Genomic DNA, 23344 nt, shown 5'->3' on the forward strand with positions numbered 1-23344 from the left:
TGAGGTGGGACAGGTGGGTCTGCTGGGACCGGCCTTCCCATACGAGCTATGTTGTAGCATGTTTAAGGCAGATATGGGTTAGTAATAGTCAACAGCATTCACGATTAGTTATAACAGCATGCATAGGTATTCCCATTACCCAGGGCACCAGATATAACATAGTTGCAGAGCAGGCAGAACACATGCATATATGGGTAAACAGTGGCCATTACAACAACATGCAGGTTTCATTGATGGCAACAGGACACCAATATGGGAGTATTTTAACATGGCACATGCATAGAAACAGATGTGAATATTTATAAACCAATAGGACATATGTCCCAACAAAGGTTAGGAGTGTAGACATACCAAATGAGTTGTGTAAATCGGTTATTTTTGCACATATGGTAGGGGTGAGAGAGAGAGTTCAATTAACAACTAATAAATCCTTGTAGTTTTCACAACATTCATAGTCACTGCAGTGGTCTGTCCCTTACATGTATTATTACACTACCCAATGGCATTATATTGTACAATGGTATGTTTGTAGATTAGTATGTATGGGACCTGTGTCTTACGTACAGGCTTGACAAGATGCAGGTGTTAATGCAACATGTTTTGAGACTGCTGACTGCTGTCATACACTTTGGGTGAGATGCTGGGATGACAGGTATGTTTGCATGTACATTCTCTGACTATGTACAAGTCTGACTATCAGTTATATGTCATTTACAGCTGCCTACATTTCTTGGATCATCACACTAATTTGTCAGGGGAACAGGGCAAAAGGCAGGTGATGTGGGCCATTTATCAGGACATACTGGGCAGATTGGAACAGTTGAGGGGTATGAATATGCATACCACTTTCTATTTGAGCATTCTAGCATAATCTGTACAGTTGTTAAGTGTATATATGCATACAGCTTTCTCACTGAACATTCTAACAAACTGTGTGCAGTTGTGTGGAATGATTATGCATACAACTCACTGGCACTCCTGGGATCCAAAGCCCTGCTGTGTGTGACAAAAGCATTACAGTTAAGATCACTGTACACTATGCTATCAGGCAATTGTTGTGAGGCTTTGCAATGTATTTAGTCTAATATGACTGACCTGTTTGCACTTCCAACATTGTTATACAGCACTTCATACACATTTTATCTGCATACCACAGTGTGGGTAACACTGCTTACTACAACAGTACTATTTAATAACTGCAACAGTACAACAACATATGACTGCAGAGTAAACAGAAGCAATGCAGGGGTTACACCTTTATTCGCAGCATATTACACAATTCTGTATACTGGTACAACACTTTCTGAGGCTCTTACATTTATTTGTTATGACAGTACATGCAGGCTATTTACTAACCTGCCTCATGACGCATCCTTTGCAGCCTAGCATCATAGGCTTGCTGGTTTGCAGCATGCTCATCTGCAGCTGTCAGAGAAGTACAGTGATATTTAGCCATACCTATCCATAGTATACACAAGCTAGGCAATTATTAACTATGTAGTGGAAGGAGTACTTACTCAGTTCTGGGGCATTCTGCATCTGCCTTGCTTCCTGGATCCACTGTTCCAGGACATCCCCTCCACCGCTTCAGGTCTGCATGATGGTGCCTGACCTGCTCACCAGTCTGGGGGATACCTGTGGCACTAGTGAGGTCATGGGCGAGACTGTCCCAGGCCTCCATTTTGTACTGCGAGCCCTGGTACTGGCCCTGCAGTAGTCTCCTGTCATGGTGCTTTACCAGGAGCCATACCATGAATTTGGACTCCTGGATGCCCCAGCGCTGCACTCTAAAGTGAGTGCCTTCTCCCACTCCAGCCATTCTGCCTGCAGGGGGATGCTACAACCAGTTATGAGCCATATTCCCACCTCTTCGGTTTAAGTAGGGCCGGATTCCTGCACTGTTCCGTAATTGGCCGGTTTCTAAAAGGCTAAGCTATGGGCACACCTGCTTACTTCAGGTTGGCACTGCTTAAAGAGGTGTACCTGTGGGCATATTGTACTGGCTTTCCTACACATTGCTTACAATTACTTAGTTGGGCTGTGCTGCGGTTAGCATTGCTTATTGGTTATCTAGCATTATATTTGCCTTTTGTCAATGATGTCTTACTCATTACAGGTTATATATGTGTCTGGTATCCATCATTCATGTGTACATACACTGTATGGGGTCCTGGGGACTTTATATCTTTATTACAGTGACACCTCAACTCTATGTTTACTGCAGTACTCCAATTCACATATTTATGGTCTGTGGCAGGTTATAGCACATTACACTGTACATAGATTCAGTTCACATATTTGATTTGATTTCCCTGTTGTGAGGATTAGTTTGCTGATACCTCCTTTATATGTATTGCTATCATGGCGTAGTGGTTTACTACTATGACTGTGATGTACAGGGTCCAGAGTTCTAGCCTTGCAGAGGCTGGTTATTTTGTTGCTGGCCAGAACACGAGCTGTTGGGTACAGAGTGATTAAGGCACTTTAAAGCAGTTGTGAGCGGGTGTGCGTGGGTTTGTGTGGAGCTAAGCAATGCTAACCTCTGGATGCAGTTTCTTACACTCAGTTAGCCTCTACATTGGTTCACCAGTGTGATACTCACATACCGGTGCCCAAACAGGCTTACACCCGCTTGCTCCTGCACTTGCAAATGCACTGCATTTGGTGTTTGCATCTGACACTCACACCCCTGGGTGGGGGTGAGGACTACGATAATACCTTCTGATGCCTATTACATCGGCTTACATGCCTACAGTGGGTTGTTGCGACCATGTGTTCATAGGTGTTGTGTAGTGGGTTATGCAATGACACATATGGTCATACCGTACTTAGCCATTTAAACTGGACTGTGCTGCGGTGGGACCCATATCGGGAATGGCTGCCCATTAGGCGTAAGCATGCCGGTCGACTGTATGGAATCCATGGCCTGGCCAGAGTTTGCTTCATACTATTGGTGTGTTCCTCTTACAATCTGCACCTGTCTGGCAAATACCTGGGAACTGACACCATTAAATACAGACAAGTAATTGGGTTTAGGACCCCACATCCTTCAGCCGAGTCATGCTAATGCATACCTATTATTCTATCAGCTTTCTAAGGTTGTAAGTGGAATATGTGCTTTCTGTCCCTATCAGACCTCTCAAACAAGTGGGGACAAATTTCAACTGAATCAGGGACAAGTCAAGAAACACTCAGGGACAATCAGGGACACTTTTAAAATATTAGTGCTATTAACTTGAAACATTGACAGAATCAGAGCATGTGAATTAATACACATTTTCTGAAGTAAATGAGATTTATAACTCTTAATTATTGTCATTATTCATTAAGTGTAATTCACCACCTTTCCTCCAAAAGTCACTAGTTTTAGGAGGGATTAAGAGGGACAGAGTTAAAATTTGAGTCAAAATCAGGGATGTCCCTGAAAATCAGGGACAGTTGAGAGGTATGGTCCCTATTTGTTCCCCCAATGGTTTATGTCCTGTCCAGTGGATTTGCTCTTAGGGGTTGAGAGGTATGGGTGTAAGCTCTGCCCATTTTGGAATATTACTTACATCCCCGGGGCGGTCCTAATACAACTGCGCCAGCCAACACCTGCACGCCTAGGCCCATAATTGCATACCCATAGTTCCCCCACCTGCCCCTCCTCTACAGCACTCATCCTTACTGTGGGTGCAGGTGGAGTCTAACCACACCACTACACACTGCCCACTCTCCATGTGTCAGGACCCATGTCGTACATTGTGTCGACCCATGGGTTATCAGGCTTGCACAACCTACTGGTCCATGTACGTCTACAGCCTGGTTTGATGACTCATGACAGGAACTGACTCCAATGATCAGTAATTTTTGGGGTGTCCCACAAGGGACATTGATGTCTTTGTTTCAAGATTAGACCTGGCAGGTCTCTCCCACTGGTAGTATCCTGCCTGTGGTCTGGGAAGCAGTGGTGTGTTTACTTTTATTGTGTGTCTGTATGTTTCACTGGTCTAGCTGGGGGGTTGATGCTACGTGTTACACGTTTGTTGATTGGACCCCTCACCCCCATATGCACGGCCTGTGAACATATGTAATTCATAACTGCTGTATCATATCCTAGCTATATACATTATATTTACACACACACACACACACACACACACACATATATATATATATATATATATATATATATATATATATATATATTACTATATACACATATATCTGTATATATTTATATATTGCTGTCTATATATATCTAATGACATATGGGTGTATGGGTGTCTGCATATGTATATATATATATATATATATATATATATATATATATATATATATATATATATATATATGCGGGTATGTATATGTATTCTGTCTCTGTATGTATACATTTGTACTATGGAGAGGTATATCTCCATGTAGCTATGGGTAGATATACACACACATACCTCTACATATATACATCTACATCTGGTTATTCCATTCCTTGCCATGTAGATTACACTTTGCTGCAGTGGGACTCATAGTGGGTGTGGCTGCTCATTGGGTGACACCTCTGCCCAATGAACACTTTTGCTTACATCCCTGGGGCTGTCCATATAGACCCACATCAGCCAACACCTGCACACCTAGACCCATAACTAGCTACCCATAGTTCCCCCACCCACACCTCCTCTACAGCACCCATCCTTACTCTGGGTGCTGGTCGGGTCTGAACACACCACTACACGCTGCCCACTCTCCACTTCACGGGACCCATGTCATATGTTGTCTCGACCCATGGGTCATCAGGCTTTCCCACCCTTGTATTTCGGGTATGTACACACCCCAGCCAAAATGGTCGGCGTATCACCTTCCTTTGGTTATATGTCAATTTTTGGGGCATCCTGCAAGGGACGCTCCTGTCTGTGTTCCAAGATTAGATTTCACAGGTGCACTGTGTACCCCCCTGGTTGTATCCTGCCTGTGGTCTAGGGATCAGTGGTCTATTTACATTGTTTACAGTTTTTTGTGTATGTTTCCTCTGTCTGGCTGGGAGGGGGGGATCATGCTGCGTGTTACATGTTTCTTGCTTGGGCCCCTCACTTCCATTGGCATAGCCTGTGAACATATGTCATTCTTGTGTGCTGTTTCCTATCATAGCTGTATATCTGTGTATATCTATGCACACACACACACACACACACACACATATATATATATATATATATATATATATATATATATATATATATATATATATATATATATATATATATATATATATATATATATATATATATATATATATATATATATATATATATATATATATATATATATATATATATAGATATATATGTATGTGTAAGGCAATGCATACCCCTGCAAAAACGCACTTAAACAGTCTTACTGGTGCTTATTTATGCTGAAACCTGCTTACTAGTGCCTTATTCATTATGACACTGACACTTCACTCCAGTTCACTTTTAATTGTTATTATGCAGGTTATACAGCAGACAGATGTCGAAATATGTTCATATACAGATTACCAATGGAAAATGGTATGTGCTGCAGTGGGATTCAGAACGGAATGTCTGTTCATTAGGCGGATGCTCTAACCACTACACTATTGCTGTGCTGCTTCATTTGCATATATACCCATATACCCATGACTCCTAGTTCCCCAAACACCCACCCCAACACTACACTAACACAGCAGTCATCCATTCTCCAGTTGGATACATGGTGTATCCACACCACTACACATTGGCCACTCCCTACTCCTGTAGACCCATCCCATGGGTTGACTCACTCCACGTATCCTCAGACATCCCAAACTTTTAGTCCACAAACATTGGTGAAATGAGTGACCAATAGGACACTATTCACAATTTTTGGGTTGTCCCACCTGGGACACACATGTCTTTATTTCAAGATTAGACTCTATAGTTCATTACATCATTACTCCCGTTAACATGACACTACAATAAATTAATAGGTATGACTATGTGGTAATGCACACGTTACACATGAGAGCTAATAATGTACGAGTTTGGCGAAATTATTTTACAATTAGGACTGGTTTAGTGATTGGCGTTGCCATAGCAGGCAGATCACAGGAATGATTCCATGTGTGAGAAAGTCCTCACATTTGATTTTTTGAGAACAGCACTGACTTCGGACATTGTACACACTTCTGCATTTTAGCAGTTTCGTCCCTTCCCTCTTATGCACATACTATTATTCTATCTACTGTCAAGGTTTGTAGAGGCACTTTCATGTTATTTATGTCTGCAAAAGGAATGAATGTGTTACAGGGAATGTACTTCTACATATAGATGTATGCATGTGTGTATGCATATATACTTATAACGAACTCGCTGACCTCCATGAGGTGGGCCAATTAGAACCAGGCCATCCAACCCTGACACGCCTGGATCCATAATTTCATACCCATAGTTCCTCCACCCCACCCGAGTTTGACATACACACAAACCATCCATTTTCCGGTTGCTATCACAGCCATGACACACCTCCACACATTGCCCTCTCCCCAGCATTAGGGGCCCTACACGTATGTTGTCCCAACCCATGTATTATCAGGCTCTCCCACCATTTAGTCCTTGAACATACCTGCCCTTGCTTGTGTAATGGTCGGAGGTCCAACCATCCTAGCAATTTTTGGGTAGTCCCACCAGGGACTACCCTGTGATTGTTTGTAAAGTAGACTTAGCAGATCGGCAATGTTACTCCCACTGGTAGTATCCTGCCTGTGGTGTGAGTAGCAGTGCTTTGCTCACCCCTGCCCAGCTGGGTATGACATACACTGACAGCACTAAATAATACTGGAGTTGCTGTTGATTCCCTTCTCATTCTTTTTGTATGCTTTATTGTTACGACGTTCATTCTTCATAGATATATATATATATATATATATATATGTATTATATATCTGTACATACACATGCACATACATCTACATAATTATATACATTTCCTATGCTGGGCACTGCTTACACCCGTGCAAACGCACTCAGACTTGCTTACTGGTACTTACATATGTTTACTACTACTTATTTGTGCTTACACCTACTTACTAGTGCCTTATTTATTATGACACTACCACTTTGATTGCATGACATTAGTTAAACATTTCATGCGATACTCCAGTTCACATTTACATGTTATTATGTAGGTTATACAGCAAAATGATATTCCACATGGAAAATTATATGTGCTATAGTTGGCCTCGAGCCGTGTATGCCTGTTCATTAGGTGGATGCTCTAACCACTACGCTATTGAAGTTAATGTTAATTCCACATGTTTTTCTCTATTTGGTTGATTTTGATGTGTAAGCTACACCAAGCAGGGGGCAGCGACGTGCAAACACGCTGTGCTTCACTTACACTTTCGAGATTGAAGCAATACAAATGTAAAATAGGGACACGAGGAATTTAATTGGGAAAGTTCTAGGGACGGGGCTCAACTTTCCGCTATGTGCTTGTGTGTTTACTACTTTGATTTTATTTCAGTGTTCGTGGACACTCTTGTATACTTAGCATACATTTCAGTATCCACGGACACTGAATTAATTGCTTACTATTAGAGGCGGGCTCTAATAATAAGCATAGTAAGTTGTGCAACTGTGGGGGCATGTTTCCGCCTCCGTAGAGCACTTAAACACACCCCCTGCACTCGCACATGTTTCCTGTGCACGTCGAGGGTACGGCAGTGCACCCTCATAAATATTCGTATGGTGCTGCTGCACCATCTGTAATGAGGATGCTCGGCGCAAGGCTAAAACCGTCCTTGCACCGAGCTTCATGAATCCCAGGGATTGCTGCAAAATGTTGTAAAAACTAAAGTGAAAACATGTAAATGACAACTGCAGTAAATAGAGTATAAACAGTATTGTTTCTTTAAGACAGACATTTTTCTATTAGGAGAGAATCTTTGTGCAGGAAATGTTTTTAAAGATCAATTATTTTGTTAAATGGTTGTATAAAAAAGTCCATAGGTTCATAGGAATTTACTAGGCTAATAACCACAGCGGCCTTTTTTAGCCTAGTCATGCATCCCAAATTTCTGACAAGTTCTGCTACACTTAAATGTAAGTAGGGGCTTGGGGGATGAAACATTTACTAACAGGGTCCTGGGAGATGAACCATTTACAGATTCCCTGTGTCTATTAGAGACATAGGTGCCAAACCAGGGATGAAATTCCTGTTCCCCATCCAGTTGTCCAAGTTACACTTTAATTGGGTTAGCGAGGAATTCTGCTTAATATGGATGAGCCTGTTCCAGAGATGGGGTAGTCTCTGGGATACATACCTGTCTCTCCAGTAGGTCCTATTTATATCACAGGCAAGGTTTTAGTCTTTAGAACTTGTAAATCTGGAGCTGTTTGTTTATGGATATGCAGGAAGTCCATCATAGTGGGTCTGACAATGCCTTGTATGCCAGGCATAGATCTCCCCTCAGCTGTCTGTAGGAGACAGAATACAGAGATAGGGCTTTGAGGTGGTCTACATAGGACATGTTATTTATGCCCTGTATTCTTTTAGTGAGGAAAAGCTGTGGTGGTGCAGCGGTAGCTTTGTCGCTTCACAGCAAGAGGATCTCCCGTTCAATTCTCGGCTGGAGCGTCTTCTGTGTGGAGTCTGCATGTCTTCCCCGCAGTCGAGTGGCCTTTGAAAGACATGCATGAATGGGCATGCCTTCGTTGAAAGTTGGGCGTCGAGCTGGCACTGTAAAAATCTACTGCCAATCATTAGCAGACCAGAGTTCTGCTGTGGCGACCCCTAACTGGGAAAAGCCGAAAGAAGAAGAACAACATTCTTTTAGTGAGGAACCTCTGTGGACGTTACAATTGTTGGATATGCTTAGTTAGGTACATACCAAATGGAGCACTGTACTCAGTGATAGATCTGATGAATGCCGAATACAATATAATAATGACTTTTTTGGACTTAGATGCCATAACTTTGTTTATAAATTGTATAACATAAAACAATTTCCTCACTACTGTTGACACGTGATGGTCAATGGCTAGATTACTGTCTAAGTGTGTCCCCAAGTCCCTGAATACTGGGTCAGCACTGGGGTGTACTGTCAATATGGTTGTTTCCAATGGTGGATGACTTCGTGAAGGATACTATTATGTATTTCTTGGCATTTAGTTTTAGTCCATGGTTATGGCACCAGTTGTTTGTCTGTGTCAGCCTTTCCTAGAGAACATTTGTGTCAGTGGGTGATTCAATGACAGCTCCAAATTTGCAATCATCTGCAAATTTAGTCAACCAGAGGCCATCAAATGAGGAATAATCTGTAAGGAATTATTTGGAGGCTGGGAGATAGTCTGTAGGAATGAAAGTGAAATATTTTCAAAGAATAAGTCTTGTGTATTTAACTTTCAAAAGTTGCTGTTACTTTATCGTCTGATCACCGTATAAGGAGAGATAACTTGTGAATCATTATTCTGGACAACAGTCTGCATGTGAATGGAGCTCAAATAGCTCTCATAAAGAAAACTTAACATTGTGAATTTTGTTGTCAAACTGTTCTTATTTGTTCACAGTTAAATGCATGATATGTTGTCAAGAACTATTGTAGGTAAACAGTTTATATGTGTGAGGAGGATAAACACTTTCCATAAAAATAAATCTTGCATATTTTATATCAGAGTATGCAAAAGTAAACTCTTGCAGAAAACCATTCTTTATTTCATAATATCTATTAAAATATAGCACACCAAGCATTTTAAAATCTAGAATACTTCAGTTCAACTTGCACAAGCTTTGTGATTTCTGGTACACTGGGCCATAAGACATGAATGGATTGCTGTCATTTTTCTTTCAGTTTCTGTCACTTTTTCAAAGTTAGTAAACTTTTTTATGGTGACATGCCATTTACTTTGGATGACAGCTCATACTTGGAAGGAGTAGATAACTTACAACTGAAAATGGATATAACATGATTAAAAAGAGATATAGTGTCTTGTGGTCTGGGGAAGATATCTGCGCTCTCTGACTTATTTTATGACACAGATAGTGAGTCACTCTCTTGCTCTCTATCAGCATTTGATGGAATTCATGAGCATGTCATAGGTCCCAAAACACATAAATGCACAAAAACTACAAGAACTTCATTCTTTAATGTCATATGTAGGCCATAAAAAGGGCAAACCATCACATTCAGGACAGTACAGGTGAATGAGTGCCAGGAACATAATCATAACATAGTAACAGGGAGAAAGAACAGAGAACACTCTGACAATGTTCTCAAGTTACTGCATGTATGCCAATCAGGGGTGGATTTAAAAGGAAGCTAATGGAGCTACAGCTCGAGGCACTCATGTCTGAAATACGACTTGCTGTTTCTACTCTTAGTTCAATCTGAAAACCTATGCTATTTTCACTTCAAATAAATGGGCCCCTTAAATATTCATCCCATGGTCCATGAGGCACATAATCCAGCACAAAGGCCAATTTACAAGTGTGCAAGTCAGTCCTCAAACTTGATAGAAGATATAGTTGGAGAAGATAGCAGTGACAGTCAGAAAATGAATAACATGGTTGCACTGCAGATTTCCCTGTGTAGTGATGCCCCTTGAAACAGTCAAGTACAATGACCTAGCATTTACATATGAAGCTATACAGTGTAACGATGCGACCCAGTTACACCATCAATGAATCATTGAATATACAAGGCAACTGAACCAGGAGGCTACTTTAAGACCTAGCCATTGCCCACTCTAGGCCTTATCTCCCCTTTTCAAGGTGACAGGCCAGTCATGCCGGGGTGAATTTATGAATGGTCATCGAAATATCTAGCTCACTTTTGAAGGAAGAGAGTCTCTGCTAAATTTGGAGAAGTTTGTTCCAGAGAAAGAATAGGTGTTGCATGACAACTTTATCGTTCCACCATGTTTTGTTTATTTGTTTAAGTAGCTGTAGGTCTCTGGTGCTAGCATTTGTAGGACTATTTCATTTATGAAGGTATGAGATGACTTGTACTAACAAAACCCCAATTGCCCAGTAAGCGAGGCATATATGACCCTCAAAGAGTCTATATGATACTTTATTTTATTTTACATTTGTTAACCAGGTAGTGTCCATCTGGGCAAGTAGCCCATTTTCAGGGGACACTGAATACAAGATCAAGTCTCGAGTCTCTCCTGGTAGCTCAGGCTTTTTTAAGCCCTTGATCTCTTTCGTTAGGCGTCTCTGTGGTGTTTGCATTTGCTTTGTGTGCCTAGTGCAATACATTTCATTGAGAACATTGCATTCTATGACAGGCCTAAAACAGTGCAGAATACAAGGGGTAAGGACTTCCTTTCATATTAAAGCTGTACCTTTTGCAATAAGTTGTGCAAATTATAAAGACTTTCAATATGATGGTCAGAAAAGGGGGAGCCATTCATCCATGTTCAAATATCTCTTACCACATTCTCATTTTAAACTGGGGTGTTAGTCTATACTATAAGCTGGAAGGCATGATTGTTTACTGAATGCAACAATACTGCACTCTCTGGCCTTTAATTTGAGCCCGTTTTTAGTACACCGGTTATTAACAAATAAAAGATCATGTTGGAGTGCATTTGTGTCAGAGGGGGAATTGAGGATAACAATGACTTTACAATCATCTGCAAATTTGGTTAACTCATTACATCCGAGTGACGCCTCCAAGTGCATCTGCAGTTAACTCCTACTGAAGCCTCCAGGCATCAAATATTCCTTGGTCATATTTGCATCAATAATGTCAAAAATATGCTGTGTACAAGAGTTTAAAAGATTTCATCTTAAAGCTTATATAACAGCAAACTCAACTGCATTAATATTTCATCTCTGTCTAGTGCAGATAAATAGATATTAACTCTTGTTTTTATGATATTAATTTATACAGATATAATTTTCAAAATTTTCTAAATATTTTAACAAACAAGTAACACAGAAGAAACTCCTTAGTCTCATATGAAACTCTCAGATAGCTGAATAAGATGGTGCTAACAATGTGTGTGTAACTTGAGTGGTTGCTAAGATATTGTAAGTTGTTTACAAAATATTACAAATGTAATAGTTACTCCCCCAGATTCTCTATAGCTTGCACGGCATGCACGTGCAGGAGCTCAAGCAGGCAATATGTCTGCCGTGCGATCCAGGAACAGCCTGCAGGGGCATGCACAAGCGCTCCTGCACTAATCCTGCACAGACTAAGCCCGTGTATGCAAATCACCCCATTTGCAGGAGAAATCTATGCAAATTAGGTGATTTTGCAATCCAAGAAGCTTGCAACTGGCCGTGCAGGACTAGTGCTACCTGCAGAAATGTACTCGGTTAGTAACCGAGTACATTTCTGCAAAATCCAAAACGGAGCTGTGACAGCTCCAAATAAAGGCTACATATCATGTAGTAAGCATGTCAATGGCCAAGTATAAGGCCATTGGCATTGCAAACAGTAAAAAAAAATACAAAAATCAACTTTTATTTTTTTTTAGCCGATCTCAGCTGTTTAAGCGTAAGGCAGCGGCGTGCAAATGGGATCGGGGGAAAATAACAAAATGAACCTAAATTAAGCATTCAAACTAAAATCAGTATTCTGCCACACAAGTCAATGGCAGGCAGAAGACAACATGGCCAGTGAGTAGTGGTTGCTAAGGGGGGAGGCTCAGTGTGAGACATGTAACTATGCATTAGCAGGCAGTCCTATGCAAACAAGGGAAGGATAGTGAATCCCAGTTTTCCCCAGCATGTGAGTCAGGTCCCAACAGTGTAAGAGTAGGAATAGCTTGGTGCAAGCCTAGGAGTTAGGTGATATCATGGGGTGTGTGTCAGGCATGCTGTATGCGGATTGGAGCCCTGTGGCTCAGGTTTGCTCCAAGCTTAGCACAGCTAAGCTAGGGGGTGTGTCTAAACCTGCCTAGCACTCTTTACAATGCCTAAGCGGGTGTGTGCACTGCTCACCGGGTTTTAAAGGCAGAAAAAAAAGTTAAACCAGGAAATAACAGCAGTGTGCACATTTGTGCACTCTGTTTGCGAGGCGTGCACCTGTGCTTAAACAGGAAGGCAATGGGAAGGGAAAACAGCAGTAGGAAGGTAATCAAAGAGAACTAGCATAGCTGGCAGGTGGAATGTATCAGAATCAGCCAATTACACAGGCAGCAGACCAGCCCAGAACACTACAATAAACAATGAAAACACCTTCCCCTCTGGTTTTTCCCACACTCTACACCACCGGTGTAAACAAGCGGGGAACTTTTAATACTCACAACAGCAAAATGATAGGGGCTGCAATAGCCATCATACAACAACTTGTGGAAGAGGCTGAGGGTGGTGAGGATGTGAAAGCTGTTGACCAACCCACAGTGAGGAGACGGAGAAGAGTGTACAGACCCAGGGTAACCTACCAGGGTCTACATGAGCTGGAGATAGTGGAGCACTATAGGGTGGACAGGGACCTCCTACAGCAAATTGTTGAGCTGTGCCAGCCACGCCTGACACACAGAACTAACAAAGGGGAACCCATCCCAGTGAATACCAAGGTATGTGTAGGTACAGGTACCTTCCAAAGGCCAACTGGGGATATGATGGGGATTTCACATGCATCAGCATACAGGGTACTCCACCAGTTCCTAGATGCCATGTCAGCACATGTCGGTGAGCTCGTATATATTTCCCCAACACCCATGAGGTATTGGCTAGCAATATGCAACTGTTCCACCAAATAGCAGAATACCCTGAGGTAGTGGGTGCTATAGACTGCACACACATATGTATCTAAGCACCACCCGGTGAGCGGGGTAGGTTCTACATCAACAGCAAGGGCTTCCCCTCCATCAACTGCCAGGTCATGTGCGATGCCCAGGGCATAATAATGAAGCACAAAAAGCAAATCACACCACTAAAGGCTGTTCAAACAAATATAAAATGTATAAGAAAAAAGAATGAACGTGCCACCTCTTGCTCTCATATATTTAGATAACTGAAACACTCTCAGTACAAACAGCAGCTTAGGTGGAAGCTTGGTAGCTCTTACAAGAACTGTTGAGCTGTTACAAACAGCAAGTTAAATTGAAGCTTGCAAAAACTGTTGAGCTGTTAACAGCAGCTGAAACACTCTTGATACAAAAAGCAGTTAGAGGGGAAGTTTGCTGGCTCTTACAAGAACTGTTGGGCTGGTAACAAACAGCTGAAGCACTCTTAATATAAGCAGTGGGCATAATAATGAATGTGTGTGCTGGCTGCCCTGGAAGCTATCACAATTCCCACATCTGGCATCTGACACAGCTGTACCAGAGATTTGCCAATAGGGACATCCCTGATGGTCACCAAGTGGGGGATGCTGGATACGCACTGGAGCCGTGGCTGATGACACCCATCAGAAATGCACACACACCTGAACAAGAATGCCATAATGAGGCACACACACAAATCAGAATTATAGTAGAGCGTGGGTTTGGGATGCTCAAGTCATGGTTCTGGTACCTGGACACATCTGGTGGAGCCTAGCAGTACTCATCAGCTACATGTACCCAAATTTTCCTTGTATGTGCCATGCTGCACAACATGATCCTGCAGAAACAGCTGCAGCAGGAAGAGCACGGGGTAGGGCCACACAGCCCCCCACCATAGCCAAGGCCTGCACAGGCACAGAGTGACTCAGAGGAGGGACACCCTGAGCCTGCCCTAGTAGGCAGAAGGAGGCATGCCCAGTGTGCCCTGGCCTTGGCAAAGAGGCAATGCATAGCACATACACTGACATAGGAGGGACCCAGGGAATAACACCTCTCTCTGACTCTCACATACAGTAAAAGGGATGCCAAACATTACACTACCTGAGCTTAACCAAGTGTAGGTAGTGTACTATGTGCATCCGACATAGGCAGCCCTGCAGCACCACCTTCAATACTGGGGCACCCACAAGATAAGTGACTCACACATGCCAGTCAGGGGGGGTTTGCATACCCAACAACAGTCACAGCCAGCAGGACAGGTGTAGACAAACACAAACAAAGGCAGTGCTATGGCCTCTGAATGAGGCCTATGGGTAACCTCCCCCAAGGCCTACACAGACAGACTACAGCAGGTCAGGCAGTGGGATGTCAGTTCCAAAGGGTAGGAAGTCAGAAACTAATATGTAGGTAAATAAAAGCTAAGATCTGTAGTACACTGGTATGCCTCTAGTTAGCATGATAGGTAAGACTACAGAATGAAATGGAGTACCCAACATACCAATACAGTCCTAGCAAATGTGTACAAGTGTCAGCTGTGCCCACCCCATCCTACATAGTAATGTAATAACAGTCAAGTGTGCCCACCCCAATCCTGTGTAGAAATGTAGAAATAGTTAGGTGTGTCCTCCCCATCCTATGTAGTAATGTAATAACAGTCAGGTGTGCCCGCCAATCCTGTGTAGAAATGTAGTAATAGTCAAGTGTGCCCCCCATCCTACGTAGTAATGTAATAACACTCAGGTGTGCACCCAATCCTGTGTAGAAATGTAGAAATAGTCAGATGTGCCCCCCATCCTACGTAGTAATGTAATAACAGTCAGGTGTGCCCCCCATCCTATGTAGTAATGTAATAACACTCAGGTGTGCCCCCCCAATCTTGTGTAGAAATGTAGAAATTGTCAGGTGTGCCCCCCCATCCTATGTAGTAATGTAATAACAGTCAGGTGTACCCCCCCAATCCTGTGTAGAAATGTAGAAATAGTCAGGTGTGCTTCCCCATCCTACATAGTAATGTAATAACAGTCAGCTGTACCCCCCCAATCCTGTGTAGAAATGTAGAAATAGTCAGGTATGCTCCACCCATCCTACGTAGAAGTGTAGTAACAATCAGGTGTGCCCTCCCCAATCCTGTGTAGGGATGAGAAATAGTCAGGTGTGCCCACCATCCTACGTAGTAATGTAATAACAGTCAGGTGTGTCCCCCAATCCTGTGTAGAAATGTAGAAATAGTTATGTGTGCCCCCCCCCATCCTACGTAGAAATGTAGTAACAGTCAGGTGTGCCCCTCCAATCCTGTGTAGTAATGTAAAAATAGTCAGGTGTGCCCCCCCCATCCTATGCATAAATGTAGTAACAGTCAGTGCAAAATGATTGACGGATACCCTGCAGAGACAGGATGCTACCTGTAGGTGTACAACACAAAGGTCAGCACTGCAGTACAAATTACCTGGACTCGATCCACACATTCAGTACAGACGTGCATACTGGGCATGCCCACAGACTTAAACAAATGAAGGTCATGTCTGCAAACACCAGTGGACCAGTCATATCTGGCAGCCGCAGATGTTAGTGCAGACACTCCTCAGTATGCACCACTCATGCTTTGCACACACAGTGGATAGGCATACAGGCATATATGTAAGGACAACACACTATAATAAGCCAAAGGTAGACGTACATAGATGTGTGGAAGAGGGTGACTGTGACAAGGAGCCATCCAGGCTTGTCCCACCCAGCACACAGCAAAAGGACCACAACCACATGAGGGTCAGATGTCACTCACTGCAGATACTAGCCACCGGTATCTGTCAGCATTACAGACTGTGTGGTGCACATGCTAGCTGTGCAACAGGACTGTACAAGGAAGTAGTCATCTAGCAGCTGTATACAAGTAACTGTGAAATATGACCCACTCTGTGCCCACATGTGGCGTGTCAACCCCTAGATGAATGGGTTATGGCCCATGCACACACACTGCCATCCCCATAGCCCTACTATGACAAGCATGTTTAGGTCATCCACTGTGAAATACACATTTGGGAGAGGTATAGCCCAGTAATCTCTGTGGTGCATCCCATAACTGTGTACTGCTGTAGTGTGATAAACTAGTTAGGTAGGAGTTCCAATCCCAGGCATGGCAACTGTGTGTGGTGTGTTTATATCTCTCTCTGTCTGTGTAGAGACCAGTGCTTTTTAGGGTGGTCACACTCCCTACAATTGAAATGCTCTACTTTTTTAAGGCTGCTGATGTCATCCACCTAGAAATACACCCCTGGGAAGGTTGTAGCCCGATAATCTCCATAGCACGTGCCATAACTGTGTACTGCTGTAGTGTGATAAACTAGTTAGGTAGGAGTTCTAAACCCAGACTTGGCAAGTGTGTGGTTGTGTGTCTGACTCTGTCTTTGTAGAGAGCAATGCTTTTTAGGGTGGTCACACTCCTTACAATTGAAATGCTCTACTTTGGTAAGGCTGCTGATATCATCCACCTAGAAATACACCTTTGGGAAGGGTGTACCCCAGTAATCTCTGTATTGCATGCCATAACTGTGTACTGCTGTAGTGTGATGTTAGTTAGGTAGGAGTTCTAATCCTAGACTTGGCAAGTGTGTGTGTGTTTGTCTGACCCTATCTGTGTAGAGAGTAATTTTTTGGGGGTAGTCACACTCCATACAATTCAAATGCCCTTCTTTGGCAATCCTGCTGATGTCATCCAGTGTGAAATACACCTTTGGGGAAGGAGTTCTCCAATAATCACCATGGTGCATTCTATAACAGCTCCATGTTGTAGTGTGATGTAGACCTCTGTTAGGGGTTCTATACCCACACATGTCAGTTGTGGATGTTTTGTGTGTGTGTCACTGTCTGTGTAGGGAGCAATGCGTTTTAGCCTAGCCACACTCACTACAATTCAAATGCCCTACTTTGGCAATCCTGCTGATGTCATTCAATGTGAAATACACCTTTGGGGAAGGAGTTCTCCAGTAATCCCTGTGGTGCATCCTATAACAGCTCCATGGTGCAGTGTGATATATACCTGTGTTAGGGGTTCTATACCCACACATGTTGGTTGTGGATGTTTTGTGCGTGTGTCACTGTCTGTGTAGGGAGAAATGAATTTTAGCCTAGCCACACTCACTACAATTCGAATGCCCTACTTTGACAATCCTGCTGATGTCATCCAATGTGATATACACCTCCAGTAATCTCCATGGTGCATACTATAACTGCATATTGCTGTAGTGTAATAAACTAGCTAGATAGGGGTTCTAATCCCAGACATGACAGGGGTGTGTGTGTGTGTGTGTGTGTGTGTGTGTGTGTGTGTGTGTGTGTGTGTGTGTGTGTAACTCGTATCCTGTGTGAGTGTGTGACACCTGGAGACAATGTGGGGCGGGTTTTGCAAATTTCTTATATGGTGGCCCTAGTATATATCACAATGTCCACCGCAAGGATAACAGATGTGAAATAGCCGAGAGGCTGGTGTGCAAATCCATACCCATACATGTGACATCAAGGCCAGGCAATCACAGTTAGCAACTTCAGTATTACCCAGAGCACACTTTCAACCCATTTCTCATACACACACACACACACACATACACACACACACACACACACATGCACACACACACACACACACACACACACACATGCCTAGGCAACAGACAATATGTGGGTAGTACACTGCATATTGGCCACTGATAGTAACTATGGAGTGATTGCAATGGGCTACAGAGGGCATGGCACCCTGTCCATCTGTCCAATTGGCACATACATGCAGACAGTGCACATTCCCCATGTTCCCCACTGGACACCTGCAACACCTGTGGTGCCATCACATGTAACCCACAAAGGACATACCATGCCTGAAAACATGCATTGTATGGACAGATGCCACTGACACCAGGGAATCCCATAAGCATGTTATCAATGTAGGTGCAGGGTAAACCTGCTGTTCATTACCAGTTCCCATCACAGGTGGCAAGACTGGCACATCTGATGATAATCTGTGTATACAACATGGGCCAGACACCCCAGGTACAGTTCCATATGTCACTGTACATGCATGTGGGAGGTGTGCACATTCCAGACACCGTCCATGTCATGGACTAAGGAACTCATACATGGCAAGTGATGCACAGCATTGGCCACATGCAATAGTCACCCAGGTGACTGGATGGTGGATATAGTACCCACCTGTGTGGGCAAATGCAGAAACTACAGGTCTGAGCCACAATGCAGACCATTATCATGTGGCCTGATGCCAAGGTATACCCATCACCTAGCCTTGTATGATGTCTGGCACAGTCGACTACCACACACCCGTGCAGACATGCACCCATGCATGTCAGTACTGGCACCCTATGTGTTTGTGTGTGTGTTGTATGATGCGTATGATCACATCCACACTCACTACAACCACCATTGGCATACTGAAGCATGCTGTCTGATGTCAGACACCTCCCCATACCCTTTGCGCATATAACCTCCATATGACCCGTGTGGTGCATGTGATACCTGCACAGTAATTTGTTGTGGTAATCTTTACTTCTGATCTACCTCTCGGCTGCTGTGTGTCCCTGGCATCGGAGTCCACACTTTAAATAAGTTATATTTCCCAGCTGTCCTACCTGCTCAGATTGTCCTCCTGTGGAATATTCTCCTATTCATCGCTGACTATCAACCTAAACCCACCTTTCAATTAAGGTCCTTCCCTTAACTGAGGACTTGAACTAATTTCTACTCCCTGTGCATCAATCTCCCCAACAAAGGAATTATATTTCCCAGCTGTCCTACCTGTTCAGATTGTCCTCCTGTGGAATATTGTCCTATTCATCGCTGACCATCAACCTAAACCCACCTTTCAATTAAGGTCCTTCCCTTAACTGAGGACTTGAACTAATTTCTACTCCCTGTGCATCAATCTCCCCAACAAAGGAATTATATTTCCCAGCTGTCCTACCTGCTCAGATTGTCCTCCTGTAGAGTATTGTCCTATTCATCGCTGACCATCAACATAAACCCACCTTTCAATTAAGGTCCTTCCCTTAACTGAGGACTTGAACTAATTTCTACTCCCTGTGCATCAATCTCCCCAACAAAGGAATTATATTTCCCAGCTGTCCTACCTGCTCAGATTGTCCTCCTGTGGAATATTGTCCTATTCATCGCTGACCATCAACCTAAACCCACCTTTCAATTAAGGTCCTTCCCTTAACTGAGGACTTGAACTAATTTCTACTCCCTGTGCATCAATCTCCCCAACAAAGGAATTATATTTCCCAGCTGTCCTACCTGCTCAGATTGTCCTCCTGTGGAATATTGTCCTATTCATCGCTGACCATCAACCTAAACCCACCTTTCAATTAAGGTCCTTCCCTTAACTGAGGACTTGAACTAATTTCTACTCCCTGTGCATCAATCTCCCCAACAAACGAATTATATTACCCAGCTGTCCTACCTGCTCAGATTGTCCTCCTGTGGAATATTGTCCTATTCATCGCTGACCATCAACCTAAACCCACCTTTCAATTAAGGTCCTTCCCTTAACTGAGGACTTGAACTAATTTCTACTCCCTGTGCATCAATCACCCCAACAAAGGAATTATATTTCCCAGCTGTCCTACCTGCTCAGATTGTCCTCCTGTGGAATATTGTCCTATTCATCGCTGACCATCAACCTAAACCCACCTTTCAATTAAGGTCCTTCCCTTAACTGAGGACTTGAACTAATTTTTACTCCCTGTGCATCAATCTCCCCATCAAAGGAAGTATGTGTTTTTAAATTGTATCAGTCCCTCTAACAAAAGATACTATGCATTTTTAAACTGCAGTTTGTACAAAATTTCAATTTGCTCAAATACTCCAAGTTCTCTGTACACTCCATAGCTAGGACGACCAGCAGCCTGACCACCAGCCAAAGCCTGTCTATTCTACAACTTTCATATCTTCTCCTTTAATGCCCCCTGTTTAACTTATTCTTCCCATCATATTTCCTAGACCTGCTCTCTCCTTAAGAAGCTATTGCTCACTATATATCCTTGTCCACTAGGTGGCACCCTTCTCTCAGACTTATCCCACTGTCTTAGGCTTGCAGTTTTCACTACGTGTAGAACAGCAGCCCCTCTATCTTTCTTCTACCTGTACTCTACTTCACTTATTCTACCCTGCCCTCTATTCCCTACCACCTAGGCTCCTACCCCCTACCATCCCTCTCAGACTTACCTTTCCAACCAGCGCTCCACTGATTGTTTTTCTAGGCTCACTCCTTCAGTGGCTCTACCCGCTCCATTCGCCCTACGGGCTCACTCCGCTCCCCTACCCTACCCCCAATTCCCAACCACCGCCACTGCTCTTACCTTTATCCCCCACCTTGAATCTCCTCCCCTTCCCCATAGCCAATCACAACCTATACCCTTCCCCTCCCAGCTTCCATTCAATTTGTAACCCCACCCCTTCCCCTCCCTCTTCAACCTGTAATCTCAGCCACACTCCTCTTCCTTTCTCTCTAATCTCTCTCCTACTACCCTATTTCCTCTTCTACAACTTACTCTACTCTAATTTAGCATGGCTTTTCCACTTCAACAAACATCCCTCACATCACCTATATGCATTATACTCCTCATTACTATCTATAATGCAACCTCCTATTCCTCTTCCATGCTACCACCCTCCTTCCCCTCCCTCCTCCTCTACTCTCTCCCAACCCTACCCAATGGCCCTCCACTTTTACTACATAGCCCCCTCCCTATTCCAACCCAACCCTCTTCACTATTTTAGACTAAAACTCTTCCCCATTTCTCTAAAGCCTCCTGCAACCAAACCAAAACTGCTTCTGCCTCTAACTGTATATCACAATCCAAAGGTTCTCCTCTACTCCCCTTCTACTTGGCTTGCTCTAGCAGGAGACATACATCCCAACCCTGGACCCACAACTAGTAATAATCTCTCCCCCCTCCCTCATCAAATAGAACCAGCCACAAATACCTTAACCTCATTACCATTAATGCCCAGAGTCTAAAAAACAAAATTACAAACTTTCATGCTTGGTTAAATTATACTAAACCAGACATAGTAGCAGTCTCAGAAACATGGCTAAAACCCCACATTACTAACTCTGAAATCATACCTCCTGGCTTTCAAGCTCTTAGATTTGACCGACTAAACAAAAAAGGAGGTGAAGTAGCCTTAATCTATAATAGTCTACTGAACCTCTGTCCTTTCCAGCATCCCATTCCTCAGTTCAGCAATGCTGAACTAGTCATAGGAATCCTCAAACTGAATAACTATAAAAATGTCTGTACTATGGCCGTCTATATTCCCCCTGGGGACAACACTTCCACCCTAGAAAACATTCTCTCATGGGCCTCAACTAACATTAAACTGGAGACTTATATTCTAGGTGATGTCAACATTGACTGGAATAAAATTAATAACAGTAATCCCATTCTATCTATCAACCTATGTAATTTTATCCAAGTAATAAATGACATTACCAGACCCAACAAAAATAACCCCCCAGGATCCATCTTGGACTGGATCTTAGTCTCCCACCCTAATAAGATCTCAGACTCTGGTATACTACCACACACAATGTCTGACCATATCCCAGCCTTCATTCACCGAGCTGCCCAACACTCCCCTCTCCAACGCCAATATGCCCACACCCGCAACCTCACTAACTTTAACTCTTCTATATTCTCTGAAACCCTTAAGCTAACAAATTGGGATACCCTAAAAACACTTCCACTAGATCAAGCCGTAGAATTCTTCAATACTACCTTCCTCAAAATCCTAAACTCCCAAGCCCCACCTCAAACAAAACGCATAAAATACAACACTGCCTCATGGCTATCAAAGGACACAAAATCACATATGCTACAAAGAGACAAAATTTGGAAACTCTACAACAGAAATAAACTCCCTGCTACCCTCCTTCAATATAAGCAACTCTGCAATCTAACCAAAAAGCTTATCTCAAACGATAAAAAATCTTACTACACCAAACTAAAATCTACCCACTCCAAAAATCCAAAACAATTCTGGAACTCCATCAACTCTCTTCTGCACCCAGGTTGTAAATCCAATCCCTGTCCTGACAACAATAAAACAGACACAGAAATTGCAACTCTTTTCAACTCCTTCTTTACTAACTCCATAGCCGAACTCACAAAGACCTTCCCCAACTGCTTACCCTCCCACACCCCGCATTCCTCTTCCTTCTCCTCTCTCCACTCTCACACTCCTAATCCTCCTCCCACTTTCTATCTAAAACCTGTCTCTACCTCCTGTATCAAAAAGCTTCTTTCCAAACTTAAGCCATGCTCCAATGCCCCCGACAATATTCTATCACTCTATCTCAAGCTTGCTGCAGACGGGATTGCCATCCCCATCTCATTCTCATCAATAGATCTATCCAGGAATCTTATGTTCCCAAATTATGGCAAGCTGCCTACATCTTACCCCTACATAAAGGGGGCAAAAATAATTCCATATCTAATTTTCGCCCAATAGCCATTCTTTCCCCAATTTCCAAAGTTCTTGAAAAATGTATCCACCTACAACTCATGCCTCACCTCCTCAATAACCAGCTCCTCTCTCGTACTCAACACAGCTTTCATCCTGGCCACAGTACTATAACTGCT

At 43.1% G+C, this 23344-nt stretch overlaps 1 protein-coding gene across 1 annotated transcript in view; it reads right to left on the minus strand.

Moving 5' to 3' along the window:
- RGS9 (regulator of G protein signaling 9) overlaps positions 1–23344 on the minus strand; it is a 1872571-nt gene that overhangs the window by 994743 nt on the left and 854484 nt on the right. The window lies entirely within an intron of this gene.

The sequence above is a fragment of the Protopterus annectens genome, chromosome 10.part0, assembly GCF_019279795.1.
Source record: "Protopterus annectens isolate FY-2018-M chromosome 10.part0, PAN1.0, whole genome shotgun sequence".
Taxonomy (NCBI): Eukaryota; Metazoa; Chordata; order Ceratodontiformes; family Protopteridae; genus Protopterus; species Protopterus annectens.